The sequence below is a fragment of the Bos taurus genome, chromosome 9, assembly GCF_002263795.3.
Source record: "Bos taurus isolate L1 Dominette 01449 registration number 42190680 breed Hereford chromosome 9, ARS-UCD2.0, whole genome shotgun sequence".
In the NCBI taxonomy this organism is placed as follows: Eukaryota; Metazoa; Chordata; class Mammalia; order Artiodactyla; family Bovidae; genus Bos; species Bos taurus.
The window spans coordinates 85968471-85994830 of NC_037336.1; the positions used below are offsets into that span (position 1 = coordinate 85968471).

The 26360-nt window shown below is 41.0% G+C and overlaps 1 long non-coding RNA gene across 1 annotated transcript; it reads left to right on the forward strand.

Annotated features, from left to right (window-relative positions):
* The first annotated feature begins 4639 nt into the window (after window positions 1–4639).
* LOC132346132 (uncharacterized) lies at window positions 4640–17003 on the forward strand. Its single transcript, XR_009495869.1, has 3 exons — window positions 4640–5408; window positions 9711–16369; window positions 16521–17003. It is a non-coding gene; the product is annotated as an uncharacterized lncRNA (long non-coding RNA).
* The last annotated feature ends 9357 nt before the right edge of the window (window positions 17004–26360 follow it).

Consider the following 26360-nt stretch of genomic DNA (forward strand, 5'->3'; position numbering starts at 1 on the left):
AGGCCTGGAATCACCTTCCCTGCTATCTTGGCCCCATCATCCTGGCTGCCACACTGCTATAGTCCCTCTGAATTCTGCCTGTATTTAGAATCAGGCCAGCTCGAGTGGGTTCACCTCCCAACCTTGCTTTCAGGGTCTCTTGATTTCTTCTGGAGTACTTCCAGGCAGATCTACCCCCCAGTTAAGTCTTCATACCTTGCCAGGGCATGGATGGTATCTGGACCCCTGAGACACCACTCATAGACTCAGGCTAGAAGCGGGTGGGTAGGGGGGGAGTTGCTTTTTCAGTTCTTAAATCCATTATACACTACCTAGTTCACTATTTTAAGCCATTTACCTATTTTTAACTCTTTTAATCTCCGCAGCAAATATCTAGTGTAGGTAGCATTAATACCCTTGGGTTACAGATGAAGAAGCAGGAACAGAGAATAAGTAATTTGCCTGAGGTCACCCAGCAAATAAGGGACAGAGCCAGGATTTGGGTCCAGGCAGCCTGGTACCAGGATCTGTAATCTGAACCACTATGCTGGGAGAAGTTTAGGGATTAGGCTGATAAAATGTGATTATTCAACAAGAAGTTTCCCCTAAATGAATTAGTTGTGTGTGTGTGTTAGTCGCTCAGTTGTGTTTGACTCTTTTCGACCCCATGGACTATAGCCAGCCAAGCTTCTCCATCTGTGGGATTCTCCAGGCAAGAGTACTGAAGTGGGCCACCATTCCCCTCTCCAAAATAAATTATTTAGATGTTAAAAATTCTTCTGACATGAACAGGTACTCTGACTCCATATTTTGGAGAAATATTTTGGAGGTCAACTCTTTTACTCCATTAATTTAGCTCTTCATTAAAAAGCAGCATCTCCTACCATTGGAACTCATAATTAAAATAACTTGATTGATTCACTACTTATAAACCCCAAAGATATGACAGTTTCATAAATCAATGTTATTTCTTCAGAACTAGGTGTGCTGATCTAACAAGTCTCCTCTTGTATGTATGTGTTAGTCACTTAGTCGTGTCTGATTCTTTGTGTCCCCATGGACTGTAGTCTGCCAGGCTCCTCTGTCTATGGAATTCTCCAGGCAAGAATACTGGAGAGGGTAGCCATTTCCTTCTCCAGGGGATCTTCCCACCTGAGCGACTGAAACTGGGGCTCCTGTATTTGCAGGCAGATTCTTTACCATCTGAGCCATCAGGGAAGACCAGCTTTGGACTTTAATTAATTGAATGGCAGTAAATATTGGAATCGTTTTTAGTGCTTTAAGTATTTTTTAAAATGAAACATCTTTTTGAATATTGAGGCTTTTTCTTTTCTTTCCTTAACAAAGCAAATAGTTATTTCAGACACAGAGAAATTACTCTGTCCGAGATGTTCCTTTATCATTACATCTCCAATTTAGTCTTGTACCAATTCCAAAGAACAATTGTGTAACTTCTGGATCTTCTAAAATATGTCCCATTCATTTCCTGAAGCCTTGGAAACTTTCTGCATAACGTTCTCCTCCCCAAGGCTTTATTCATTTTTAAATTCTTTTTGACCAAAAGTTTGCACTTCTCCCAAACCTCTCTATTTTTAAAAAAATCTTCTTTGTCCTGTTTTTCAGTTACTGAGTAAATTTCTACTATTTTTCTCTGGCTTATTTTCCCTGGATTGTTTTGGTGATTCAATTTCTGGGCTTCAGCTGTATAATTGCTACATTTTTACTGCTATTGACCATAAAATTCTGCCCAGTCACTAGGCTGTGAAAAAGTAGAGGCAAAATTGCTCCTATTGCCTGATGCCTGGCTATGTGGTACTGGCTCCAGAGTCCAAGAAAGCATCCTTTTACTCCCTGTATCTTTTAGAGTCCTGGCTTACCTGGTGGCTCAGATGGTAAAGAATCTGCCTACAATGCAGGAGACCTGGGCTCAATCTCTGAGTCAGAAAGATCCCATGGAGAAGGGAATGACAACCCACTCCAGTGTTCTTGTCTGGAGAATCCCATGGACAGAGGAGCCTGGCGGGCTTCAGTCCATGGTGTCACAAAGAGTCAGACATGACTGAACAACTGACACTTAACTATCCCTTAGAGTCAGGGGCCCATTCAATATGCATCATCAACAGGACCAGCCAAGTAACTGCGTATTGATAACCACCTAGAACCTCTTAGTTGTTTAAATAAAGTTAGTTTCACTTTCAATTTACTTCAGCTTCCACGTAAAGAATATTATTTATCTTTTGTCATTGGTATTTAAATAATTATTATCCCAACCCTACAGGTTCAGTGAAGCGATATTGGTATTGATATTTCAGGTCCGTGGAGGTGCTCTCCCTTTGAAAATAAGCAGTGTTGGCTTTCTGAAACTTGGCTGGAATTTGAAGAGCCAGAACCTGAGCTGAGGATAGACGCAGCAGTCCATGAAAAACGGAGAGATAAGAGGCAGCATCCTATAGAGGAAAACAAAACAAAGTCATCCATCTTGTCCAATCGGGTTAATGATCCAAATGAGCTGAGTAGAGAATCGATTTGGTTGGCATTGGAGTAAAAAACAGAAAACATTAACAGCTAACACATTAATTCATATTTTCATTTGATTCTGAAAGTCTCGAAGCCAGAAGGGTCAGAGCTGGAATCTGACCCACGTGGTGGACCAGAGAGCTTGAACACATCATGTATCAAACATATGCTTGTCTGCCTTCTGGTTTCCAGTCTTCGAGAGGTCATTCCTGCCCTATGTCAACCACTGATACTGGGGATCCAGACTTGCCCCATTCTCTGGCTGACTCCAGAGCCCTTGAATACTCTACTATGATCAGGACAGGGACCCAGAGAACATCCCCTGACCTGGAAAGGAGCTACTGCTGTTGACTTTTATAGGACACCTGTAAACTGGTTTGTTGGCCCAACTTGTGCATATAACCTCAGTGAGGATGATTTGGGGGCATTACTGGTGCTTTTGCTTATCTTACTACCCTTTTGTTGGTTAGTTTAGTTGCTTAGTCATGTCCGACTCTTACAACCCCCCTGCTAGGCTCCTTTGCCCATGGGATTCTCCAGGCAAGAATACTGGATTGGGTTGCCATTTCCTTCTCCAATTACCACCCTTTAGAATGCTCCTTTTATTGCCTTGTGGTTTTGTTTTTTTCTATTTTGAGTAGATACATTATATTCTTTATGGCTGCTTATTTTCCTACCATTTTTTGTTTTTAATACAGTTCACCACAAAATATAGATGTTCACAGTAACTTTTTGTGTGTATCTTTTTGGGGCTTGATAGTTTATTTCTTTTTATTGCTAAGTAATTTTGCATTGTATGGATGCACTACATTTTATTGACCTATTGAAGGCTATCTTGGTTACTTGAAAGGTTTGGCTATTAAGATAGAGCTGCTGTAAACATTCACATACTGATTTTTTGTGTGGACATAAGTTTTCAAGAAAGGCAATGCCAAAGAATGCTCAAACTACTGCACAATTGCACTCATCTTACATGCTAGTAAAGTAATGCTCAAAATTCTCCAAGCCAGGCTTCAGCAATATGTGAACCCTGGGATTTCTTTGGAAGGAATGATGCTAAAGCTGAAAGTCCAGTACTTTGGCCACCTCATGCGAAGAGTTGACTCATTGGAAAAGACTCTGATGCTGGGAGGGATTGGGGGCAGGAGGAGAAAGGGATGATAGAGGATGAGATGGCTGGATGGCATCACTGACTCGATGGACGTGAGTCTGAGTGAACTCCAGGAGTTGGTGATGGACAGGGAGGCCTGGCGTGCTGTGATTCATGGGATCACAAAGAGTCGGACATGACTGAGCGACTGACTGAACTGAACTGAACTGAACTGAAGTTTTCAATTCATTCGGGTGAATGTAAGGAGCACCTTGTGAGATCATATGGTAAGAGTATGTTTAGTCTTGTAAGAAGCTATAAACTATCTTCCAAAGTGGATGTACCAGTTTGCACATACCAACAATGTACCAACATTGATGTACCAACAATGAATGAGAGTTCATTTCCTGATGTTGCACGTTCTCACCAGCAATTGGTGGTGACCATTTGGTGGCTTTTAACCATTCTAATAGGTGTGTAGAAATAGCCCACTGTTGGTTTCATTTGCAGTTCTCTAGGAGATCAGCCCTGGGATTTCTTTGGAAGGAATGATGCTAAAGCTGAAACTCTAGTACTTTGGCTACCTCATGCGAAGAGTTGACTCACTGGAAAAGACTCTGATGCTGGGAGGGATTGGGGGCAGGAGGAGAAGGGGATGACAGAGGATGAGATGGCTGGATGGCATCACTGACTCGATGGACGTGAGTCTGAGTGAACTCTGGGAGTTGGTGATGGACAGGGAGGCCTGGCATGCTGCAGTTCATGGGGTCGCAAAGAGTCGGACATGACTGAGCGACTGAACTGAACTGAACTGAATGACATATGATGTTGTGCATCTTTTCATACACTTATTTGCCATCTGTCTGTCCTGTTTGGTAAGGTGTCTGCTCAGATCTTTTACCCATTTTTTAAATTGAATTTTTTTGTTTTTTCTACTGTTAAATTTTAAGAGTTCTTTGTTTTGAATACCAGTGCCTTTTCAAATATGTGTTTTATAAATGTTTTCTTCCAGTGTGTGGCTTGTCTTTTCATTCTCTAACAATGCTTTTCACAGAGTAGAAGTTTTAAACTTTAACGAAATCCAACTTATCAGTTTTTTCTTTTATGGATCATGCTTTTGTTGTTGTATCTAAAAACCCTTTGTCAAGCACAAGATCATCTATGTGTTTTCTCCTGTTGTTTTCTAGAAGTCTTACAGTTTTGCATTTTACATTTATTTCTGTGATCTGTTTTGAGTTTATTTTTGTGAGAGGAGTAAGGTCTGTGTCTAGATTAATTTTTTGCATGTGAATGTCCAGTTGTTTCAATACCAATTGTTGAAAAGACTATTTTGTTTCCATTGAATTGCCTTTGCTCCTTTGTTAAAGTTCAGTTTACTTTACTTGTGTGGGTCTATTTCTGGGCACTCTGTTCTGTTTCATTGTTCTATTCATTTATTCTTTTGCCAATACCAACCGTCTTGATTACTATAGCTTTAGAGTAAGTCTTGAATTTGGGTAGTGTAAGTCCTGTGACCATGTTCTTTTCCTTCAATATTGTGTTGGCTATTCTGGGTCTTTTGTCTTTCCATACAAAGTTTAGAACCAGTTTGTCCATATTAAAAAATTAATAATAACTTGCTGAGATTTTAACTGGGAGTGCATTGATATAAAGTTGGAAGAACTGACATCTTGACAGTATTGAACTTCGTATATTCAAGTAAATGGAATACCGCTCCGTTTATCTTCTTTGATTTCTTTTATCAGAGGATTTTCATTGCCTCTTGTAGATCTTATACCTATTTCATGATTTATACCTGAGGATTTCATTTTGGGGTGCTAATGTAAGTGACATTATGTTTTTAATTTCATATTCAAATTGTTCATTGCTGGTAGACAAGAAAGCAATTAACTTTGTATATTGACCTTGTATCCTGTGATCTTGCTGTAATTTCTTATTCGTTCCAGGAGGTTTTTGCTGTCGTTATTGATTTTGGGGGATTTTCTACATAGACAACCATGTTATTTGTGAACAAAGATAGTTTTATTTCTTCCTTCCCAATCTGGATACTTTTTATTTCTTTTCCTTGTCTATTGCATTCATTTAGGACTTTGGTATGATGTTGAATACAAGTGGTGAAAGTGGTTATGCTTGCTTTGTTCTTGATATTGGAAGGAAAGCATCTGCTTTCTCACCATTAAGCGATGTTAGTTGTAGGGTTTTTGTACATGTTCTTTATCAATTTAAGGAAATTCCCCCTCTGTTCCTAACTCAATGAGTTTTTTTAAAATCATAAACGGATATTGGATTTTGTCAATAGTGCTTGTTCTACATATATTGATATGATCATATGATTTTTCTTCTTCTTGTTATGATTGCATTAATTGATTTTTCAAATGTTGAGCTAGTCTTCCATACTGGAATAAATTCCAGTTGGTCATGGTTTATAAGTCATTTTATGTGTGTGCATGTGTTCAGTATCTCAGTCATGTCCAACTCTTTGTGACCCCATGGACTGTAGCCCACTTGGCTCCTCTGTCCATGGGATTTTTATACATTGTTGGATCCGGGCCCATCACTTCATGGGAAATAGATGGAGAAACAGTGGAAACAGTGTCAGACTTTATTTTGGGGGGCTCCAAAATCACTGCAGATGGTGACTGCAGCCATGAAATTAAAAGATGCTTACTCCTTGGAAGGAAAGTTATGACCAACCTGGATAGCATATTCAAAAGCAGAGACATTACTTTGCCAACAAAGGTTCGTCTAGTCAAGGCTGTGGTTTTTCCTGTGGTCATGTATGGATGTGAGAGTTGGACTATGAAGAAGGCTGAGTGCCGAAGAATTGATGCTTTTGAACTGTGATGTTGGAGAAGACTCTTGAGAGTCCCTTGGACTGCAAGGAGATCCAACCAGTCCATTCTGAAGGAGATAAGCCCTGGGATTTCTTTGGAAGGAATGATGCTAAAGCTGAAACTCCAGTACTTTGGCCACCTCATGCGAAGAGTTGACTCATTGGAAAAGACTCTGATGCTGGGAAGGATTGGGGGCAGGAGGAGAAGGGGATGACAGAGGATGAGATGGCTGGATGGCATCACTGACCTGATGGACGTGAGTGTGAGTGAACTCTGGGAGTTGGTGATGGACAGGGAGGCCTGGTGTGCTGTGATTCATGGGGTCGCAAAAAGTCAGACACGACTGAGCGACTGAACTGAACTGGATTTAATTTGCTAACATTTTGTACAGGATTTGTGCACCTGTGTTCATAAGAAATATTGGTCTGGTTTTCTTTCTTATAATGTAGTTTTCTTTCTTATAATGTCTTGGTCTGGTTTTGGTGTTAGGATTATGTCGACCTCATAGAATTACTTAGGAGGTACCTTCTGTTTCTGTTTCCTCTTTATCCATGTTTACTTCTAGACTTATTCATAAGCCCAAAAAGAGTCAATAATCCTAAACTCACATGATCAACACAGGCCTGTCTCATTTCATATGTTGCATCATATGTAAGAGAACAGGGACAGCCATTAGATTTAATCATCATGTGGCCTTAGGCTTCAACATTTAGTAAAACTCCCATTCAAGCCAGAAATATCTTATTATCAACATTAGCATAAAGAAAAAAATTTTCTGCAAGTCATCCTTGCCCTGGCAATAGTACCAAGATTAACGGTCAATAAATGCCTGTCTATTTGTTTGGCATCATTGTAAGTTAAGCAGAATAGCTTTCAGAAAATTTCCCTCCACAGGGACAATGCTAGACTGAGAGAGGTATACTCAGAAAATAAGCAGCCTTTTGTAAGGAAAATTCCTCTGAATAAAACTGCCTTCAAAATATTTTGCAGCAACAATGAGAAAAGAGCTTCTGCAGGAAAAATAAAAAGCAAAACCCTGACTCTAATTCCAAGGCCAATGACACCACGCTGTATATAATACAGTTTCTTTTGTGCAAAAGTAAGAGCATGAGTACAAAGGGAACATTTATGAGAGCCAGCATGATCAATTTGAAGAAAACAGTGGCCAGAAACCGCAATCCAATTTTTTTTTCCTGTCTAGAAAATCAATGAACCACAAGCATCTAATAAATCGGTCAATTATACTCAGATGCTAGGCTCTACAAAAGATGTGATATTAGGTTTTGCAAATCATTACTGTCTTACAGAGATTTTATGACAGTAAGTTCCACTGATTAAAATGCCAGTATAAAACATAGCCTTTCATTCCAATAGCTAGTACAGACTCATCTTCTGTAATGATGAAATGTAATAATTAGATAGTGGGCAAAACCCACATGTTAGCAAACAACAACAACAACAAAATCAGACTGCACAAAGAAAATGAAAGAGCTGTTGAGACACAACAGAGGTGGCTTCAGGCTTAGAGCCCCAGTGAAAGCACCCAGAGCAACACCCCCATCTCTCAGATGGCAGTTGCTGGGCATGTTTCCATAACAACTCCAAGGGCTTGGCTGAGGACTTATCACTGGGGGTGCAGAGTTAAATTTCTCTGAAAGGGAAATTTTAAATTCTTTTAATTAAAAAATTTAAAAAAATCATTCCTAACTTAAAAAATGGAGATCATTTCTAAAGCCTTTGAGTTCTTTGTCAGCCCCACTGCCTAGGGTACCATTGCCTGGCATGACAAATTCCCCTTTGTTTTCTGTAGTCAGACCTTTTAGGATAAACCAAGCCAGAGGCTTCCTGACTTTACAGCAGGGCTGGTTTAGTTTCCATCACCAGCCACAAGGCCCTAAGAAGGACTCTGGGCCTGAGTGAAAATTCTCTTTTGGGTGGAAAGACGCTCCTAGCAATGATGGAACAGATAAAAATCATTACTTAGGCCTTGCCCTGGCTCTTCCTTTTGTACTCTCTGCTCGTATTTTCCTCAGCCCTGACTACCCAGGAAATGAAAGGGAACTCTGTCTCCCATCTCTTTCTTCTAAGGTAAAGCTCTGCTGAAAATGTACAATATTATTCAATCATGAGAGATGCCGTGTTAAATGCTTGACTCCAGACTGTGAGTGACCCTCTGTCTCAGGCTTGTCCGGACAATGGCTGTTAGGGACTGAATGTTTGCATCTCCCTCAAAATTCACGTACTGAAGCCTTAATTTGCAATGTGTCTGTTCTTGGAGATGCTGTCTCTAAGGGAGTAATCACAACCAAATGAGCTCGTGGGGTGGGGCCCTGATTTGATAGGATTACTTTCCTTTGTGGCTCAGCAATAAAGAATCCACTTGCAATACAGGAGACAAGTTCTATCCCTTGGTAGGGAAGATCCCTGGGAGAAGGAAATGTCAAGCTGCTCCAGTATTCTTGCTGGGATAATCCCGTGGACAGAGGAGCCTGGCTGACTATAGTCCATGGGGTCACAGAGTCAGACATGACTGAGCGACTGAGCACACTGGAAGACAGGGACTTTCCTGGTGGCCCAGTGGTTAGGACTTCACCTTCCAATGCAGGAGTGTGGGTTTGATCCCTGGTCAGATATCTAAGATCCCACGTGCCTCGTGGCCAGAAAACCAAAACAGAAGACAGAAACAATATTGTAACAAATACAATAAAGACTTAAAAACTGTTCACATCAAAAAAATAAAGAAGAAGAAGAAGAGACACAGGAAAACTCTTTCTCTCTCTTCCTCTCACCCTCCCTCACCCCCATCTCTTCACACACAAGAGAACAAAGCAAGAAGGCAGTTGTCTGAGTGCCAGGAAGAAAGCTCTCTCACCAGAAACCAAATCAACTGGAATACTGAACTTCTCACTTCCAGAGCGGTCAGAAAAATGTATATTCTGTAGTTTAAGCCACCCAGTCTATGGGGTTTTGTTATGACAGCTCCGGCAGACTAATATTCCTTGAGAGAGGGAGACAGTCATTACCTAAGATTCTGTCCATCAGACGCAGATGGTATCAGCCTTGGCAGTCCTGGAAGCCTGCAATAAAAAACACCACATCACTGACCTTCATGTTTGGCGTCTTCTCCCATACATGCAAATGTGCCTGGCAATCTTAAGGTGAGACAGCATTTTTAGTGTGACTTCTAGGTAATGACTGCCCTGGTGTCTGCTTAGTTTATGGTGTGGGGGCTGCTGAAACCTCATGACACAACTATTGAGCACTTTGAGCATTGTCATAATTTCTTACAGATGGACACAGATGGTCCAGAACTTTCACTAAGACTGAGCAACCTGTGAGTGATCAGGAAAGAAACCACGAGGGACTGGAAATTGGACTCAGCCTCTCTGCTTGATCCTTGGGTACCACTCTTGGCGGCACAGTGGAGAATTGGTTTTGACATCTTTGTCCCATCAAAGTCTTTGTTTCTCCCTGACACTCCTTGCCACCTCATCTGTTCACTTACAGCCTGTGCTAAGGTTGTGACTGAATGGCACCTTCTCATTAGGAACAACCCAGGGGGAGAGACAGAGGGTTGCATGCATGGAACTGATTGTGATTTGTTCTTTTCTTACAGTAATCAGTGACATCTTGGTTGATTCCTTCTTATTTTCATCGTTACTGCTTACTGCGAATATTCTTTTCTTCCGGTTTTGTCTCTTACCTGTTTTTTTATCCTCCAAATGAACATTCTCAAAGAAATCTTTGACCCTGGATTGATTAATATCTTAGCTATTGTTTATGAACTACCACACATTGAAATCTAATTACTTCTACTGTTTCTAGTTTCTCATTTTAAAATAAATTCCCTGGAGCTTTAGACTCCTCCTCATCTATGATTTTCAAATATTAAGTGAATAAACGCAATAGAGATTCCGGTTCGGAATCCAGTAATGATTCTGCTTGATGGAAACACTATGTGTGAAGCCCGTCTGCCAGTTCTGTGGGTGGTACCTCTACCTAATGGGTCAATGTTTAACAGTTGGTGCTCTGGAGGTCTTTGTGAATACCCGTGGGTATAAACCACTCCCCCATCACATATTCAGGCCGCCAACATCGTGTCACTAATGTGGCATTCGGAAGAGATCCATACAGTAGTCTTTCAGGCTCCTGCTTGGTATGGGTAGCAGGTCTAATTATGTCATAGAAAGGGATATTTAAACCTCTATACCAGCTCTTTGATTAGAGCCCTGCTCTTAGAGGTTCCTTGTGCCTTGAAACCAAACTTTGTTACCTCACTCTGCATCTCCACTGCATGCACTAGCTCCCCAAACACTATGAAGAAAATATAACAAGGCTTTAAAAATGTAGCAGAATCTGACCATCTTCCTGTACCCTTCCTCCCCAAGGCCACATCCCTCACCTCTCTAGTTCAAAAGCAATATTTCAACATAAAAAACCACTTCCACTCCATCTATGTGCTGTGCTGTGCTGTCGCATCCGACTCTTTGTGATCCCATGGATTATATCCCGCCAGGCTCCTCTGTCCATGGGGATTCTCCAGGCAAGAATACTGGAGTGGATTGCCATGCCTTCCTCCAGGGGATCTTCCCAACCAAGGGATTGAACCTTAAACCTGCAGTGCAGGCAGATTCTTTATTGTCTGAGCCACTAGGGAAGCCCATGAATACTGGAGTGCATAGTCTATCCCTTCTCCAGAGGATCTTCCAGACTCAGGAATTGAACTGGGGTCTCCTGCACTGCAGGCACATTCTTTACCAGCTGAGCTACCAGGGAAGCCCCCACTACATCTATATGAGGATGTTCATTCAATAAGCATTGATAAGTACAAGAAAATTGGAATGACATTGGTGAGATCATGATACATAGTTAATTTTATTTATACAAAATAAAAACAAGAGCAAGTGAGACTTCTAGTTATCTGCTCATGTCAGAAATAACGAAAATGTTTACTGCACCTGTCCTGTGGTACATCCAGTGGTCAGTGGTGGTGGCAGGGACGGTGGTTTACTCACCAGGGCAGCTCTCTCTTGTGGTTTCAAGAATCATTCCTGGCTCTCCAGCCTCAAACCTACTTCTCCAGCATTCCCCAAAGTTTTGTGGGCTGCCCACTATCCTTTACATAAACTGCTTTTCTGCTAAGTTGAACTGAGCTGGCTTTTGCTTACAACTATGAGAAGGCAATGGCATCCCACTCCAGTACTTTTGCCTGGAAAATCCCATGTACAGAGGAGCCTGGGGTTGCTAGAGTCGGACACAACTGTGCGACTTCACTTTCACTTTTCACTTTCATGCATTGGAGAAGGAAATGGCAACCCACTCCAGTGTTCTTGCCTGGACAATCCCAGGGACGGGGGAGCCTGGTGGGCTGCAGACCATGGGGTTGCTAGGAGTTGGACACGACTGAGCGACTTCACTTTCACTTTTCACTTTCCACTTTCATGCATTGGAGAAGGAAATGGCAACCCACTCCAGTGTTCTTGCCTGGAGAATCCCAGGGACGGGGGAGCCTGGTGGGCTGCCGTCTATGGGGTTGCACAGAGTCGGACACGACTGAAGCGACTTAGCAGCAGCAACAGCAGCAAGAAGAGTTTATGCTCTGAAGCTAGACAGCTTTGGGTCAACTCCCAGATGCCAGACTTACTAGCTTGTGTCCTTAAGCATAGTTCTCTATATGACTCAGGTTTCTCAACTGTAAAAATGGGGTAATGCTTCTTCTAGAGTTATCGTGAGGCTTAAATGAGTTAATACATATAAAGTTAACTCTTACAGCAGTGCCTGGCACATTGTAAGCCCTCAATAAGTGTTAGTTATTATCATCATGCTGAGTACAGTTTAGCAAAAATTGGTTGACATCAACCAGCTCCAAATACAAAGGAGAGACAAACAGCCACTAAACCATTGCTTTTTATGGCACATACTTTACATTTTCTCAAACATAAAAAACCGCTTCATGGTATAATAGCTTCGAACTTGATACAGAACAGAGAATATGTATTTAGTTTTTCCGTGGAAATCAGCAGTTTAGAAGTTGATCACTCTTTAAATCCAGCATCTGTTAATGTTTAAAGCAATTCATAGTTTTCCTCAGAGCACATGAGTTTAGACAAAGATAACAACAAACAAAAGTTCCAAAATGGACTCACTAGCTGGTTTGCATAAAATGAAATGATTTGAATAAAATCTCTATATGAACTGTGTATGTGCTTATTCAGTTCCGTATGAACAAAGCCTGTTATTATCCTCAAAAATTCCTCTGATACTTGCCTTTTCAAATTCTGGAATGGCTATGCAAATTTTAATGTCACATTCTTGTTTCCTTCTTGGCAAAATGCATTGTTTTGCTTTAGTGTTCTAATTTTGTTTTTTAATGTTTTCAATATTTCCAATACATGGGCACCTTTTAAAACTCAGGCCTTTTACTTTTTTTTCTTGCTTGACTCAGAAAAATAGGAAGAAGGGGAACCCCTTGCATTTTCCAAAGTATACTTTACAATGATCAAGTTGGCTCCTGGCTTTACTAGAGATGATTCATTCATTCATTCAACAAATAGACACAGAGTTCTTATCTGGAGCAGGACTGGGATAGAGGCCAGGGATGTCCTGGTGAACAAGGCATAAATAACCCCATCCTCAAAAAGTTTACAGTTTGCTGGGGAGAGAGACGGTGAAACTGGCAGTTGTAATGATCTTCCCAACTCAGGGATCGAATCCAGGTCTCCTGCACTGCAGGCAGATTCTTTACCATCTGAGCCCCCAGGGAAGCCTAACACCTCTCCACCACAAGTAAATTCATTGTGCGATGGGAACACAACAGAGGGGCTACCCAGCCCAAACTCAGGGGGTCATTTCCCATAGGAAATCACATTTAGCTGAGACTGGTACAATAAATAAGAATTGGTCTAGTGAAGAACAGTGTTTTTCTCTAATATGCTCGTGTAAGGATATATAATTAAATTGTATAATGCTACAAATATCTTTTATGAATCTTTTAAAAAAGATGATCACAATTTTTAATGTCCTGTAAACATTTGATTTCTTTTGAGAAGCAAGATGGAAATATAGCAGCTTCCCAGACTAAGAATTTTACCCCTATTTGCAGCTCAAGTTGGACTCCTGATTTTTAAAATACTTTAGAAACTTGTCTTAGTCAACTTGGGTTGCTATGGCAAATACCATAGACCGAGTGGCTTAAACAGCAAATGTATATTTCTCACATTTGTTCCAGAGGCTGAAAGTTTGAGATCAGGGAGTGATCAGCATTGTTATTCCTTGGTGAGGACCCTCTTCCTGGCTTGGAGATGGCTCCTTCTAGCTGTATCCTCACATGGCAGAGAGAGTGAGCTCTGGCCTCTTCATCCCATTTTAAAGGCATCAATCTCATCTTTGATTTAATTGCTCATGACTTTGTCTAAGGCTAATACCCTGGTGACTCAGTGGTAAAGAATCTGCCTGCGATGCAGGAGACCCAGGTTCAATCCCTGAATCAGGAAGATCCCTGGGAGAAGGAAATGGCAACCCTCTCCAGTATTCCTGGCTGGAGAATTCCATGGACAGAGGAGCCTGGCAGGCTACAGTCCATGGGGTTGCAAGGAGTCAGACACAACCTAGCAACTAAACAACAACAAACCTAATTACCTCCCAAGGGCCCTGTCTCCAAATACCATTACATCAGGGACTAGGGCTTCAGCGTATTGATTTTGGGAGGACACAGACATTCAATCCATTGCAATACTTTACTCTGTAGTTATTCTTAAATTTTATTTTCCCTTTACAAGAAAGTTCATTTTCATCACATGTTTCCCTAGGAGTAAATCACATTCATTAAGGATGAAACAGTGAATGATTAAGCCCAATAAACATAACAAATTGCAAAATGGTTTCTTTAATTCACATTGAAAATTCATACAAAATTGAAGTAGATTGTTTTATAATGACAAATTGGAAGGAACAAAATTATTTTGGTCAAGACATCGATACTTCTACAAATGTCTTGTATTTGTTTTGAAATGTTACATTGCCTTTTTCAGTTCTAACATACTAAAACATTGCATATCAAATTGTAAGCTCTCATCAGCCTTGCCTCTCTCTCCTTACAGTACTTCACTGACTAAGCCCCAACCTCGGTCAATCCACTTACCTGCATATGGTTGAAAATATCCTTTCCACTAGGTTGATGATCAACACTTTATTCATAACCACAAACCTCCAGAGGCTCTCAGTACTGCTCAGTAACCCCAAGTTTCACCAGTAGGTTTATTATTCCCCTCATGTGAGTTAAGATGCTAACACATGAATTGTCCTAAGAATATAGGAAATGGAGGCAAGCTGGTTTGAATAACTTTGTATTAATAGAATATTGTTAAATTATAATGTGACTGTACCTTCATAAAGAAGTGCTATGTAAGATTTCTTCAAAATATTTTTATTTTACTCTATTTTTTAACCTTTGCTCCTGTTGCAAACAGGTGTCACCTTAACTTAAAGGGAATGATGAGGACAGCTACTTAGGATATCAGTCTTTGTCTCTCTGTCTCTCTGAGTTTCGCTCTTTAATTTCTTGAAAACAATTGTGAAGAGAAATGGAAATGTTGAGAAAATCAGATTTGGTAATAATTCATCATAATATAGTCAGGCTTCCCAGGTGGCTCAGTGGTTAAGAATCCACCTCCCAGTGCAGGAGACACAGAGGCAAGGTTCAACCCCTGGGTCGGGAAGATCCCCTGGAGGAGGGCATGGCAACGCATTTCAGTATTCTTGCTGGGAAAATCCCATGGACAGAGGAGCCTTGGTGGGCTACAGTCCATGGGGTCACAAAGAGTTGAACACAACTGAGAGACTAAGCACACACACACATATCAAAATACAACTTATAAGCCCTTTAAATAGGTTTGTACCTAGAAAAAAATGAGAAAGACATAGGAAAACTTGAAAATATTTTGTACCAACCAAAGTACTCAACACCCTAGCAATTGCTTTTAATTTTCAACCCCCTGATTATTTCAGTGGGAATTAAATTAGTCTGCTTTTAAATAACTGAAACATCTTTCATCAGAATGCCAATTTGTAAGATTTAGTTCACACCCAAAGAGAAATTCATTTTATAAGCAATTTGCTTTAAATGCTGGATGTGTAATCTGCATTTCGGGGAGCCTAAACCTGGAAGACTTTTTTTGGATCAAGTTTCAAATTTGAAATCACAAAATTAAATTATGTCAAAAACTTCAAAAAATGTCTTCTGTTTCTTTTAATAGCATTCTAACTATTTATTTGGTTTGGTGGGCATTTATCCTGTTCCTTTATCTGTCTCTTCATCTTGTTTAAATTGCTGAGTTTGGGGTGTCCTTTCTGTATTCTAGCAGTTTGTGGAGTTCTATTTATTGTGGCGTTTCCTCGCTCTATGTGGATTTGTACAGGTGGCTTGTCAAGGTTTCTTGGTTAGGGAAGCTTGTGACGGTGTTCTGGTGAGTGGAGCTGTATTTCTTCTCTCTCCTTTTGAAGACTTGGGTTGCTTTTCTGGGTGCCTGATGTCCTCTGCCAGCATTCAGAAGTTGTTTTGTGGAATTTACTTGGCGTTTAAATGTTCTTTCGATGAATTTGTGGGGGAGAAAGTGTTCTCCCCGTCCTACTCCTCCGCCATCTTAGCTCCTCCCTCCTAACTATTTATTTGAAAACAGACTCTCCCAATCTATTCAAACCAGTCACATAATACTATTTAGAGTCATGAGTCTTGCACACATATGCACCTAGAATCCGAACTGTGTGCCCGGAGGGTGTAGATTCACACGTTTGCATGAATTCCCAGGCATGTGTACAGCGCTTTTAGACAGGAATTGGAATGAAGAACCCAGGCACACAGTGTGTGAAGGGAAAAGAGATCAGTGCTCAGTGGACCAAGACTTCTGAGACTCCGGGGACTCCTGGGAAGACAACGACATCCTTTGATCTTGTATGTAAAATCCTGGGAGGTGCGGCCGGGGTGGGAAAGGCCTCATCCAGAAGAAAGAAATAGTACGGGGGAAATGTTCAGGGTTGCCGAGGAGGAGGGCATGTTGAGTATGTTTTGATGTGATATCACTGACAGTTCTATTCCTTTTCAGACCAAGCCAGAGTCCTAGATAGACTGTGGTGCAGTGACCTTGACAAAGACACCCCAGTTTCTCAGTGAAATGGAAGGACAGGGGATGTACGCGCTTGCAGCTTAACAGAACCATACAACCACTAAGGAAAAAGGGAGCAAGAACATCTGTTTGTCCACGGCTATGGTGAAGACCACAATCAAAGGTGGAAGCAGACTCCTGACACGTTTGGAGCGTGGGGCACTGCCAGCCAGAGCCACCTTGGGAAGTCACGAAGGTGGGAATCTGGTGGAAGACAGCAATTTATGAGATACTGATGAGAAGGAATTTGAAAGAACTGGGTCCCAGTAAGGCCACCAATGTTCTGGGAAAGATGTAGTAAAATGGAGACAGGTCAGACTCCTTGATCATGAACAACTTTCCACTGATCTTGTCATTTTTTAAACATTTTTATTGGAGTATAGTTGATTTGTGATGTTGTGTTAGTTTCAGGCATACAGCAAAGTGAATCAGTTATTTATATATATATTATATATATATATATATATTATATATTATAAAAATATTATATATTATATTATATATTATATATTATAAAATATTATATATTATATATTATATTATATATTATATATTTTTATATATATTATATATTATTATATATATTATATATATATTATAAAAATATATATATTATAAAAATATATAATAAATATATTTATTGTATATATAATATATATAATATATCCTGTATATATATCTGGTCCCACCATTTCATGGGAAATAGATGGGGACACAGTGGAAAGTGTCAGACTTTATTTTTCTGGGCTCCAAAATCACTACAGATGGTGACTGCAGCCATGAAATTAAAAGACATTCACTCCTTGGAAGGAAAGTTATGACCAACCTAGACAGCATATTCAAAAGCAGAGACATTACTTTGCCAACAAAGGTTCGTCTAGTCAAGGCTATGGTTTTTCCTGTGGTCATGTATGGGTGTGAGAGTTGGACTGTGAAGAAGGCTGAGCGCCGAAGAATTGATGCTTTTGAACTGTGGTGTTGGAGAAGACTCTTGAGAGTCCCTTGGACTGCAAGGAGATCCAACCAGTCCATTCTGAAGGAGATCAGCCCTGGGATTTCTTTGGAAGGAATGATGCTAAAGCTGAAACTCCAGGACTTTGGCCACCTCATGTGAAGAGTTGACTCATTGGAAAAGCCTCTGATGCTGGGAGGGATTGGGGGCAGGAGGAGAAGGGGACGACAGAGGATGAGATGGCTGGATGGCATCACTGACTTGATGGACGTGAGTCTGAGTGAAGTCCGGGAGTTGGTGATGGACAGGGAGGCCTGGCATGCTGCGATTCATGGGGTCGCAAAGAGTCGGACACGACTGAGTGACTGATCTGATCTGATCTGATCTGATTCTTTTTTTTAGATTCTTTTCCCATATAGGCCATTACAGAGTACTGAGTAGACTTTCCTATGCGATACAGTAGGTCTTTATTAGTTAATTCTATATATAGTAGTGTGTATATGTCAATCACAATTTGCCAATTTATCCCTCTCTGCTTATACCTGGGAACCATAAATATGTTTTCTACATCCATGATTCTAATTCTGTTTTGTAAATAAGTTCATTGGTACCCTTGTTTTTTATTCCACATGTAAACAATATCATATGGTATTTGTCTTTCTGGGTCTGTCATACTTCCTTCACTCAGTATGACAGGCTCTAGGTCCATCCATGTTGCTGCAAATGGCATTATTTTGCTCATTTTATGGCAGAGTAATATTCCACTATATATATGTACATGTGTGTGTATATATATACATATACACCATCTTTTTATGCATTTCTCTGTTGAGGGACATGTAGGTTGCTTCCATGTCCTGGCTACTGTAAATAGCTCATTGGTCTTGTCTTGATGTCTAATCTACAAGATTTCTCAGCATGGCCTCTGGACCACCTGTGTTAGAATAACCAGGGACATCTGTTTAAGTTGGAAATTCCCAAGTTCTACTCTTTTTTTTTTTTATTTCTCTTTTACTGTGGTAAAATATATATAACATTTTGTTGGTTGGATGGCATCATTTACTCAATGGACATGAGTTTGAGCAAGCTCCGGGAGTTGGTGATGGACAGGGAAGCCTGGCATGCTGCAGTCCATGGGGTTGCAGAGAGTCAGACATGACTGAGTGACTGAACTGAACTGATATATAACATAAAAGTTATCATTGTAATCATTTTTAAATGTTCAATTCAGTGGTATTAAGTACAGTCACAGTGTTGTAAAACCATCACCCTTATTCAATCCAGAGCTTTCTCATCATCCTGAAGTGAAATTCTATACTTGTTAAACAACTCCTCAATCCCTTTACCCTCACACCCTGGTAACTTCTAATCTACTTTCTGTCTCAGGATTTGCTTAGGCCCATTCTTGAGTGGGGAGTGGCATAATTGATGAGGGAATCTGCATTTTAAAAATATATTTCCCAGGATATTCACGTATATTAGACACTTAAAAAAACACCATGTAAATGGTCACCTTTCAAATTCATTACTCTAGACTCTGATGATTTTTTTAAAGTTTGCATGTAAACATTTTTGAGATGAAAACACCATTATTATCAAATAGTGAAATGAGACCCAAAGAGAAAGCCAGGTGTGGAGAGGGAAGCTTGACTATATGAACACTGACTCCTCATCCAACCAGTGGGTTGTCACACTAGTAGAAAATGCCCACATAGCCAATTCTTCACGATAAAGAATAATAAAGAGAAGAGCTTGGGACCAGAGGGAAGCCGAACAACACAGACCAACAGAGCTCAGATGAATCATTAAAGCAGATTCAAGTTTGCTCCAGTATTTTCTGAGATCAAAGCTCCCACATCTGTGGCCTCAGAGACTTTCATTCTGAGCAATCCAGGAAGTTTTCTGACTTCACTCTTTCTCCAGTGCTTTTCCTCTCCAATGCCAACTTTCCTGGAAAGCTAGACTACATTTTCCTTACAGAACACATGTGATATGTGTGTATATATATATATATATATATGCCTATGTATATTAATATATAGGGAAGCAGGCCAAAAAGTTTAACCCCAAAATAACTCATATAGTGAAGAAATAAGATAACTATTTGATAGTCTTCCACAGCTCCCAATCACTGGCCAATAGTAAGAAATGAATAGAATGCCCAATACAGTTTGAAGCTTATTCTTATCCAATATTTTATATCTGTGCCCTATTAAATCTTATAGATCTGTCTCTGGGATGGACCTCCCTCCCCTAAGATAACATCGGTGTACAAGCAGAGAAAGGGTATTCCAGGTCCTTGAGTAAGCTGTCCTCTGGTCCTTTGAGCAGTGTCCTGTCCCCTTGATTGCTGGGCACCCTGCTGGTCTGCAAGGCTGAGGTCTGCAGTTGTTGAACTCATGATCCATCCTTTTGGCGCAGTCTCTGCTCCCAGCAGCATCGCCCACGCTGACTCAGCTTCACCTTGGCTCCTGCTGACTGCATACCCCGAAGCCTTTGCCAGGGTCTCCAGCCAGCCAGCTCTATTGGCTGTTCCCTCCCAATCTTTATTGAGGGGTCACCTTGCTTATGACTGGCCCATCAGCTCTCAGCATCTGCCTTTCTCATTCATGCCACAATGTTCCATAATTATTCAAAAGTATGCATTCTATAATTTGCCGTTGCCCACAAAATTAGCAATTATTTAAATGTATACTTTTATAGCAATATCTAGGGCTAGTAATATAGCCCTTCCTTATCCTCAAACTCTTAGAGTGCTTTCCCCTTTGTCCCTCTTTTGGTTGACCATCCCCAACAACATATCTGGAGAAGACTCTTGAGAGTCCCTTGGACAGCAAGTAGATCAAACCAGTCAATCCTAAAGGAAATCAACCCTGAATATTCACTACAAGGACTGATGCTAAAGCTCCAATACTTTGGCCACCTGATGCAAAGAACCAACTCCTTGGAAAAGACCCTGATGCTGGGAAAGATTGAAGGTAGAAGGAGAGGGGGCGACAGCAGTTAGATGGCATCATCAACTCAATGGACATGAATTGGAGCAAACTCCAGGAGATAGTGAAGGACAGGGAAGCCTGGCATGCTGCAGGCAGTGGGGTCGCAAAGAGTCGGACACAACATAGTGAGTGAACAAGAACAACAAGATATCAGGTCCACTAGCCTGTTCTGATTTGGGTTATACCAGATCCGAGAGCACCACACTCTAGCATCCTCAAGTGTTCAGCAGCCTGAAAGCTCTCAGAACCCTGTTGTTTAGGGTTTTTACTGAGGTTTTGGTTTCACTACACATGACTGAGTCATTGGCCATCGGCAATCTGTACATGCTCTAGCCCCTCTCTGCTCAGAGGAGGGGAGAAAGGGAAGGGCAGAGGAGGGACTGAAAGTTCCAACCTACCAATCACAGAATTGGGTCACCTGACAGCCAGCCCCCAGCTTTAAACGATCTAGGTGCTTTCCTCTCCTTGTCACCTCATTAACATAACAAAAGACACTTGCTCGTTTTCCTCACTTAGGAAATTCCAAAGGCTCTAGAACTCTGCTCAAACTGGGAGGAATGAAATATGTATTTCTTATCATAAATTGCAATATTGCAACCACAATAAAACTGTTAAAATGGTGAATTTTATGTTATATGTGTAATTTACCACAATAAAAAAATTAAGTACAAAACCAAGATGAACAAAATACTACTACGTGCAGCAACATAGGTGAATCTCAAACACCTTCGGACTGAAAGGAACAAGAGAAAGGAGTTCACTCTGTGGTTTCATTTGGATCTTTACAAAAGCACAGGAGTGCTGGGGTGGGAGCAGCCGTAGTCACATCTGAGGGATGATGGAATTGGTCTAAGGCATGATTGTAATGATGGGTTGCAGGATTGTATAAGTTTATTAAATCTGATCAAAACGTCCAACTAAAATAAGTGAATTTTATGCTGTGTGAATTATACTTCAATTACACTGAGAAAAATTCCTCAGCTTCCCACCTATTTTATTAGCACTGAGAACAGGCATTAAGTCAGTTTTTAAACTCTATGACTTCCTCAAAATAGTTTTTGATTCTAAGCAACATTATTCCAAGAGGATCCCATGCTATGAGGAATTTTGTAAGGATGGAATATATCCATTTTCTGATGGATAATTTCTAGTTACAAGGATGCTTTCTCTTGTATTTGGGCAAAAGCTTCAGTTTCTACTATCTAGTGTTTCTACAGGTGCTAATTTGTCTTTTATTACAAAAATAGAATAAATATATTACTTAATGCTTCATCTTATGAGATTGGTTCACATTTTCAGACTGAAAAATGTTCCCTGAAATTCCCCATATAAGAAGTAATTTCACTTCCCAGTTAGCGGCTGCTGCTGCTAAGTTGCTTCAGTCGTGTCCGACTCTGTGCGACCTCGTAGACGGCTCCTCTGTCCCTGGGATTCTCCAGGCAAGAACACTGGAGTGGGTTGCCATTTCCTTCTCCAATGCATGAAAGTGAAAAGTGAAATAAGTCACTCAGTCATGTCCGAATCGTAGCGACCCCATGGACTGCAGCCTACCAGGCTCCTCCGTCCATGGGAGTCTCCAGGCAAGAGTACTGGAGTGGGGTGCCACCGCCTTCTCCCCCAGTTAGCTAATAGGAGGATATTATAAGGTAAAGGTTTACATTTACACTTAGCTTGAAGCATGATTTGTTTTCTGCCTTCTTTGGTACCCTCTTTCTACCTCATTGCTCTTGGCTTTCCAGACTGTGCATCAGCATGAGGTCCTACCAGTGTGCTTCCTCTCTCTCATATCTTGTTCACACCCACAGTAGCCTGTGATAAACTGACTTAAGAAACTAAACCAGGCTAATGTGCCTGTTCCAAATAAAGTAGCTATATTTTCCAGATATATGCCTAGGAGTTGGATTGCTGGTGTTTTTTAGGAACCTGTTTTCCATAGTGACAGCACCAATTTGTATTCCCAACAACAGTGTACAAAGGTTCCTTTTTCTCCACACCCTCTCCAGCATTTATTTTTTTGTAGACTTCTTAATGATTGCAGGAAAGACAAAAACTCTTAATTTGAAAAGTTAAGTGCATCTCAGCATTCATAACAGCACTATTTATAACAGCCAGGACACGGAAGCAACTTAAATGTCCATCAACCTGTGAATGAACAAAGAGGATGTGGTATATATACCCAAAGGAAAAGTACTCAGCCATAAAAAGGAATGAAATAGTACCGTCTGCATCAACGTGGGTGGACCTAGAGATTATCATATTAAGTGAAGTCAGTCAAAGAAAGACAAATATCATATAGCATCATTTATATGTGGAGTCTTAAAAAATGATACAAATGAACTTATTTACAAAAGAGAAACAGACTTATAGACTTAGAAAACAAATGTATGGTTACCAAAGGGTGGGGAGGGATAAATTAGGAGTTTGGGATCAAGACATAAATGCTATTATGTATAAAATAGATAAACAGCAAGGACCTACTGTGTAGCACATGGAACTATATTCAGTATCTTCTAATAACTTATAATGGAAAAGAATCCGAAAAGGAATATATATGTGTGTGTGTATATATATATACACATACATAAACATGAGTGCCAAGTCACTTCAGTCGTGTCTGACTCTTTGCAACTCCATGGACTGTAGCCCCCAGGCTCCTCTGTCCATGGGATTCTCCAGGCAAGAATACTGGAGTGAGTTGCCATTTCATCCTCCAGAGTATCTTCCCAACCCAGGGACTGAACCCATGTCTCTTATGTCTCCTTCATTGGCAGGCAGATTCTTTACGTTAGCACTACTTGGGAAGCCCACATAAACATATACAGAAATACACATATACAGAAATATACACACACATATATATGTCTATATGCATGTTGGCACAGCTGAATCACTTTGCTATATACCTGAATCTACACAACATTGTAAATCAACTATACTTCACTAAAACAAAACAAACAGCCTCCTGGAAGAACTTAAGGGAATATTCTAGTGAGGAGACTTTCAAGTAGATCTGTGAGGCAGACATTTCTGAAGAGGCTGGTTTTCAATGGCAGAAAGCAAGATGGAATGGATGTTGGGGACCTTCCAGTAAGGCAGGCCCTGCAAAGGGATTGAGTTATAGTTTTGACATCACCAGCAATAACCACTATATGGGGCTGTTCATCTTTTGAGAAATCTGATTCATCCATGTATTGGATTCTGGCAGGGTTGCAGAGTGTTAGTACGGTTTTCTTTTCCCCGGCATTTCTCTTCTCATTTGTATCCTCACGCGGACCCTGCAGAGGAAACTGCAAGCCCACAGTGAAGCAGAAGCCATGCCTCAAAGGAACTGTTGGCTCAAGTGTGAGCCCCAAACATCCGGATTTAAGCTTTCCCAGTCCATCCTGACCACCCCACCCCCCTCCACTCTTCACCACAACCCCAGGGCAGTTCCAGGGCAGAAGGGACAGAAGGGTGAGGGACAACTCAGAAAGCAGGAGACTGGACTTCTCAGGAAGGAAACTAGTCTTTTAAAATGTCATCATTACCTCTGAGCTCTCAGTCCAAGCCAGAGGCAGATTTACAAAGACTGTTTTAAGGCTTTCCCTAGAACTGCATCTTGCAAGGCCTGGAAGGGGCTCTAGTAGAGTTTTCACGTGGTCAGATTATTTTTGTGGCAAATATAGTCTTGGAGTGACTTTTGGACCATTCTACATGTTGACTCATTGGAAAAGACTCTGATGCTGGGAGGGATTTGGGGCAGGAAGAGAAGGGGACGACAGAGGATGAGATGGCTGGATGGCATCACTGACTCGATGGACGTGAGTCTGAGTGAACTCCGGGAGTTGGTGATGGACAGGGAGGCCTGGCGTGCTGCAGTTAATGGGGTCGAAAAGAGTCGGACACGACTGAGCAACTGAACTGAACTGAATATGTCTTAAACTATAACAAGCAAAAGTTCTTTTTTTTAAATTGATTTATTTTTAATTAGAGGATAATTGCTTTCCAATAGTTGTTGGTTTCTGCCATACATCAACATGAGTCAACCATAGGTAAACATATGTTCCCTCCCTCTTGAACCTCCCACCTCCCACCCAGAGCAAAAGTTTTCATATAATAATGCTTAAAAATCAAATGGGAAAATGACAGTCACTTTAAGAGGAAAATAGGCAAAGGACAGAAGCTGAGATCCTTGGATAGAAGCTGTTAGATATTTAACACAACCAATTAAGAATGCTGTTTCTTTCACACTTTCTTCCATTCTATCACACTTCCCTGAAGTAAGACAGTGTCAAAGTGGTGGGGCAGTTTTAGGACAATTAAGGGAAAGTTTTGTTAGGACAATCTAAATGGTTTAGTTGGGATTGAAGGTTCGTAGTCACCTGAGAGGATAGGCTTGTAGTCACATGCTGTTAGTGTAGCAACAGCTGCAAGATTCCCCCTACTCCCTGCTAGGCTGTCTCCCCTTGTGTCAAGACTTGAAAGTGCAGGACAAGGGATCAGATTGCTACCTGACCTTTTGCTGTGAAAGTGAAAGTCGCTCAGTCTTGTCTGACTCTTTGCGACCCTGTGGACTGTACCGTCCATGGAATTCTCCAGGCCAACAATGCTGGAGTGGGTAGCCTTTCCCTTCTCCAGGGGATCTTCCCAACCCAGGGATCGAACCCAGGTGTCCCACATTGCAGGCAGATTCTTTACCAGCTGAGCCACAAGGGAAGCCCAAGAATACTTGAGTGGGTAGTCTATCCCTTCTCCAGCAGATCTTCCAGACCCAGGAATCAAACTGGGGTCTTCTGCATTGCAGGCGGATTCTTTACCAAGTGACCTTTTGCTGTAGGTCAAACTACTGCACAATTGTACTCATCTCACATGCTAGTAAAGTAATGCTCAAAATTCTCCAAGCCAGGCTTCTGCAATACGTGAACCATGAACTTCCTGATGTTCAAGCTGGTTTTAGAAAAGGCAGAGGAACCAGAGATCAAATTGCCAACATCCACTGGATCATGGAAAAAGCAAGAGAGTTCCAGAAAAACATCTATTTCTGCTTTATTGACTATGCCAAAGCCTTTGACTGTGTGGATCACAATAAACTGTGGAAAATTCTGAAAGAGATGGGAATACCAGACCACCTGACCTGCCTCTTGAGAAATTTGTATGCAGGTCAGGAAGCAACAGTTAGAACTGAACATGGAACAACAGACTGGTTCCAAATAGGAAAAGGAGTATGTCAAGGCTGTATATTATCACCCTGCTTATTTAACTTATATGCAGAGTACTTCATGAGAAACGCTGGACTGGAAGAAGCACAAGCTGGAATCAAGATTGCAGGGAGAAATATCAATAACCTCAGATATGCAGATGAAACCACCCTTATGGCAGAAAGTGAAGAGGAACTCAAAAGCCTCTTGATGAAAGTGAAAGTGGAGAGTGAAAAAGTTGGCTTAAAGCTCAGCATTCAGAAAACGAAGATCATGGCATCCAGTCCCATCACTTTATGGGAAATAGATGGGGAAATAATGGAAACAGTGTCAGACTTTATTTTTTGGGGCTCCAAAATCACTTCAGATGGTGACTGCAGCCATGAAATTAAAAGACGCTTCCTCCTTGGAAGGAAAGTTATGACCAACCTAAATAGCATATTGAAAGCAGAGACATTATTTTGCCAACAAAGGTCCATCTAGTCAAGGCTATGGTTTTTCCAGTGGTCATGTATGGATGTGAGAGTTGGACTGTGAAGAAGGCTGAGCGCCGAAGAATTGATGCTTCAAAAGAGGAGCATCTTGAGAGACTCTTGAGAGTCCCTTGGACTGCAAAGAGATCCAACCAGTCCATTCTGAAGGAGATCAGCCCTGG